Source organism: Bison bison, unplaced genomic scaffold (genome assembly GCF_000754665.1).
Source record: "Bison bison bison isolate TAMUID 2011002044 unplaced genomic scaffold, Bison_UMD1.0 scf7180017864297, whole genome shotgun sequence".
Lineage (NCBI taxonomy): Eukaryota > Metazoa > Chordata > Mammalia > Artiodactyla > Bovidae > Bison > Bison bison.
This window is the reverse complement of record NW_011494869.1, coordinates 6,919,286-6,924,421: the sequence shown is the minus strand read 5'-3', so window position 1 is coordinate 6,924,421 and position 5,136 is coordinate 6,919,286. Positions and strand designations below refer to the sequence as shown.

General features: G+C 52.6%; 1 protein-coding gene across 1 annotated transcript in view; it reads left to right on the top strand.

The window, feature by feature from the left end:
- The window catches only part of FAM65A (family with sequence similarity 65, member A), a 24,943-nt gene that overhangs the window by 782 nt on the left and 19,025 nt on the right, over positions 1–5,136 (top strand). The gene's annotated exons all lie outside the window — the stretch shown is intronic.

Here is a 5,136-nt window from a genome sequence, read left to right as displayed (position 1 = left end):
GTATTCGGGGAACAAAGAAGTTCAGTCTGGCTAGAGCTGGGACCTCATGGGGAGGAACTGGCCAGAGAGTAAGGACCAGCAGGGAAGTGAGAAGGCACAGGGCCTGATAACGCCGGAGCCATCCAGCGGCTCTGTGGGGAATGGACCAGGCTGGGTGAAACCAAGGAAAGGACTGCAGGTGGTGCCTTGGCCAAGGGGCAGGGAGGATGGGGCAAACCTAGTGGCTGAAGAGGTGTCAGAGGAAAGGCCCCCCCGCTCCAGACTAACCTGAGAACCTGGGAGGGAGAGCAGTTCTGAGGAGACGAGATGGGGTCGACTTTACACAGTGAGTTTGGGATGCCCAAGGGTCATCTTCAGTGGGGAAACAGCACAAGAGATGGGGAGCCAGTGCTCAAGGCATCACTGTGGAACAGAAACAAAGGCCTGGACATTGTCAGGATGGGCTGGGGAAAAGAATCAAGGATGAGGGGAGGGGGCCCGGCACCCTGTGAAGCTCATTGTGGGGCATCAAGAGATGTAGCCAGAGCAGCAGCTAGAAACCCAAGAGGAGCAGTCAGAGCAGCCAGAGAAGTTTCAGAAGAGGGGGGCGGTCAAGTCAAAGGCAGAGAGGACTGAGAAGCTGAAGGTCAGGGACCTTTCTACAAAGAGGCTCAAGCAGTGAAGGGGGGTTTAATGGTGGTAGTGGGCTTCCCCAGTGACCGTGATATGTAATTAGGTCTGAGTGTGAGCAAGACCGCTGCACGGGGCTGAAGAACTTGTGCACTGCACACTCCAGTGCGCACACCTTTCTACAAAAATGTAACTTGGGATAAGTGGGCACCCCCTGGAGTTTGGCGGTATTTTGTGAAGCCTGTTTGTTACTGCAGTGTGGAGACTTCCCACACGGTGGCGCCAAAGACCAACACCGTAAGTCTTGGGCTTGGCTAGGGCAGGGCAGGGGTCGGTTTGATGAAGATGGTTGGCCTCCAGATCGTCATCCCACGTGTGGTGGGTATTGCCGTGGGTATTGCCCGATGCCAAGTGGCTAGGACCTTGCCCACCTCGACGCCCTCCAAATCTCTGTCAGAACAGTTCTAGCAGAAAGGAACTCAGAAATAAGCTACGCCCCACTGTAGCCTTTGCCAGGGGGGCTGGCCTGAATGGGTCCCAGGGGAACAACTCATCCCATGATCTGGGAGAGGCATGGTCATCTCTCCCACTTGTCCCTTAGGAGAAGGGAGTCTCAGGAAGGAAGGAAGAGCGCCTTGCCCAGCCTGAGGGACACAGTCACCCCACCCCACCAAGGCCCTGCTCACAGATCCCCCTGGAGGCCAAAGCTGGCTCAGCAGGAACAGTGGCAGAGATGGCCCCACCTGGGAGAGAGAACCCAGGGAAGTCACCTAATGCGCCTGGAGTAGAAGCTTACCCCCACCTGGTGTAGTGGCAGGCCTGGAAATGCCTGAATGCATGGCGTAAGGGGCCATGGTGTCTTTGAAAATGATGACATGTTTATTGCAAACCATTCTTTGAATAAGTAAATACAAAGAAGAAAATAAAGCCAGGTGAAATTATGCCCAGAGATGATGGCCACTGCTGGCATGAAAACTGGATCTCTCCACATCATTGAAAAATACCGTCATCCACACATCACCCAGACCCAAAACTCTGGCATGATCTAGAATGGTGGCCTCTCTAGACCTCACATCCCATCAGCCCCCAGCCCTCCATTCTACCTCCTGAGCCTCTGCCCCAATTCTGGCTCAGGGATGAAACTCCTGATGGCTCTTGGGGGCAGTGGATGCAGGTTTGAGCCAAGGAGGCTCCTGCTACTGGAGAATGGAGTGGCTTTTCTGGTGCCTTACCCCAGCCCTCCATGACTACTGTGTTGAGCACTTTTCCCTATTCAGAGATACAAAACCCTCACTCCCTATTATGCCCAACTCTCAGACACACACAGTGGGCAGTAGCTGTGATTGGAGGTGGTCCAGGCTGGGACTGAAGGTGAATGGAGTTGGTGGTAGGAACAGGCATACCTACAGCCCAAGATTTACCCCCTTTCAAGCCCACAACTGCCACACCACTCACTGAAGTGCCTTAGCAGAGCATGGTGCCCTCCTCCTGCTCTCATGTGACCTCTTGGTAAACGAGTTGACCATCATCACCTCTGAACTGTCTCTAGCCTTGATCCCTCTTTCCTCTATGCATGTGTCCAACTGCCTTCCGGCCATCTCCTCCTGGATGGCTAGTCCCCAGACCCCTCAGAGGCCACCTGCCCAAACTGACCATATCACCTTCCCATAACGTGCCTCTCCAGGCCTCTCCACATCATTGAAAAATACCATCATCCACCCATCACCCAGACCCAAAACTGGCATGATCTAGAATGCTGGCCTGTCTAGACTTCACATCCCATCAGCCCCCAGCCCTCCATTCTACCTCCTGAGCCTCTCTTAAATGTCTCTATCTCTACTGCCCCCATTCTGGCTCAGGCCACCGTGACTTTAGCAGGGAAATGATAGCAGCCACGTTGCTGCCTCTACCTGTCCCCCCTAAGCACTGCCTGAGTGACCTTTGCAAACCAAAGGCACGACCACAGAATTCCCCGGCTTAAAGCCCAGGCTATCTATCACCCTCCATACTCTTAAGCTAGTGCCCAAAGCCCATCACCAGGTGTCCACATCCCCCAACACATACACAATTCTCCCACCACACTTTCTGCTTCCTGCCAGCAAAGGAGGCTGCTCCTCCCTACTGCACCTTGAACTCTGCTGTGCTCTCTCCCCAGACATTCCTCCGAAGACCTGCCCATTGCCTGCCTGCCGAAGGAGTCCTTCTGGGGGCTCCTTGTTGGGGCTTCAACTTGCCCTGCCCCTACAAAGCCCTTCCTAACCAGCACACACACTTTCTCCCACACAGACCGATGTGCACACAGACACAGTCACAATCACTCGCATTGGTGACATAAGAGGTGTAGAGACTCAGGGATGATCTGTCCTCATTGACAGCCCTTGAGCTCAGGGACTGGGGGGCCTGACCTCTGTCCCCTTACTTCTGGTACCCCCGGGGCCAAGCATACACGAAAGCTTCCTGAGTGAGTATCTGGTGAATGAATGAATGTGTACTGAGGTGTGTGACCACAGGCACCTTGGGGGGCAGACTTTTTATTCTGTTCCCTCACAGCCATGGTGGGAGTGGGGCAGGGTGAGGGAAGCTTCCATTTTCCTGGGTTTTGGGACTCAAACTGCATTACTTTCAAAAGTGGAACTAGCTGTGCCATATGTGAGGAACTGGGATTCACTATGGTTCTCACCACCCTCTGAGATCTATTAGAGGGATTTTTTTTCTCAGAGCAGAGCCCATTCCTCCAGGAATGAAGACGATGATTCAGGGCTCTGCCGTAGCTCCCAGCCAGCGCCAGGAGAGGACTATTCAGGGAATGAGCCCGACTCAGAGCCAAACAGATTAGGATTCAGTGAGCTGAGCTGAAGCTCAGACTCCACCCCTTCCTTTGACCACAGAAAGAGGCCTCTGTGAAATGGGTTTCAGCTGAGTCCTACCTCCCCTGGCTCACTGGTTACTTGGGAGAGGCCTCTAGCACCCCCTGATTCTCAGACGCTGTCCCTCCCTCAGGACCCCTGAACAGAGTGGCAGAGGGCCAGGTGAAGCCTTGGGGGTCCTGTCTGCTGGAGGTCGCCCCATCCATCCCTGGCCCTGGTGGGAAAAGGGTGGGGAACCAGGACTGGTCACAGACAAGGACAGTAGGTGGTGATAGGTCCTCAGAAGGGGTGAGTGGGAAGCCAGAGGACACAGGTTTCTAGGAGGAGGTGACGTTTGAGCTGTTTTTCAAGTGAATAAGGGAGAGGAGCATCCACGGAGAAGGGAAGCTGGAAGAGGAGGCCAAGGCCAGAGAGGAAGGAGCATGTCCAGGGAGCCTCAGGGAGGCTGATGTGGTGGAAACAGAGCAGGAAGGGCTGGCAGGACAGGTGGGAGATGAGGTCATCTAGGCCACATCTCTTGTGTCTTGGAGGCCCCACCACAGTCTGGATTTACCCTGAGGACATTGGGGAACCAATATGACCTGATATATGGTTTAAAAGATCATTCAAGGAAATTCCTAGGCAGTCCAGTGGTCAGGACTCCATGCTTCCACTTCAGGGGCCTGGGTTTGATCCCTGGTTGGAGAACTAAGATTCCATAAGTAGCATGGCACAGCCAAAAAAAATCACTCGAGTTGTTAGGTACATAGAAGGAGGCAGGAAGGCCAGAAAAGGCCACATGCGGAAATGTGGCCAGACACCAGACAGAGACTGATGACTGTGAAGAGCAAGGGCGTCGTCTGTTAAAAGTGGGAATTTTCTGGAAGTGGAATTCCAGACCAAGAAAGAATTCCTTGGACAGTGCCCTAGTAAGCCCCTGTAATCACTGCTGCCTCATCAGTGTGTGCGTGCGTGTGTGCTAAGTCACTGCAGTCATGTCTGACTCTTTGCGACCCCATGGACGGTAGCCCTCCAGGCTCCTCTGTCCATGGGATTCTCCAGGCAAGGATACTGGAGTGGGTTGCCATTTCCTCCTCCTGCAGATCTTCTCAACCCAGGGATCAAAGTGTTGTCTTACGTCTCTTGAATTGGCAGGCTTAAAACTCAACATTCAAAAAACTAAGATCATGGCATCCGGTCCCATCTATTTACTTCAAGGCAAATAGATGGGGAAACAATGGAAACAGTGACAGACTTTATTTTCTTGGGCTCCAAAATCACTGCAGATGGTGATTATAGCCATGCAATTAAAAGACACTTGCTCCCTGGAAGAAAAGCTATGACAAACCTAGACAGCATACTAAAAAGCAGAGATACTAGTTTGCCAACAAAGGTCCATCTAGTCAAAGCTATGGATTTTCCAGTAGTTGTGTATGGATGTAAGAGTTGGATCATGAAGAAAGCTGAGTGCCAAAGAATTGATGCTTTTGAACTGTGATGTTGGAGAAGACTCTTGAGAGTCCCTTGGACAGCAAGGAGATCAAACCAGTTAATCCTAAAGGAAATCAGTCCTGAATAGTCATTGGAAGGATAGATGCTGAAGCTGAAGCTGCAATACTTTGGTCACCTGATGTGAAGAACTGACTCACTGGAAAAGACCCTGATGCTGGGCAAGATTGAA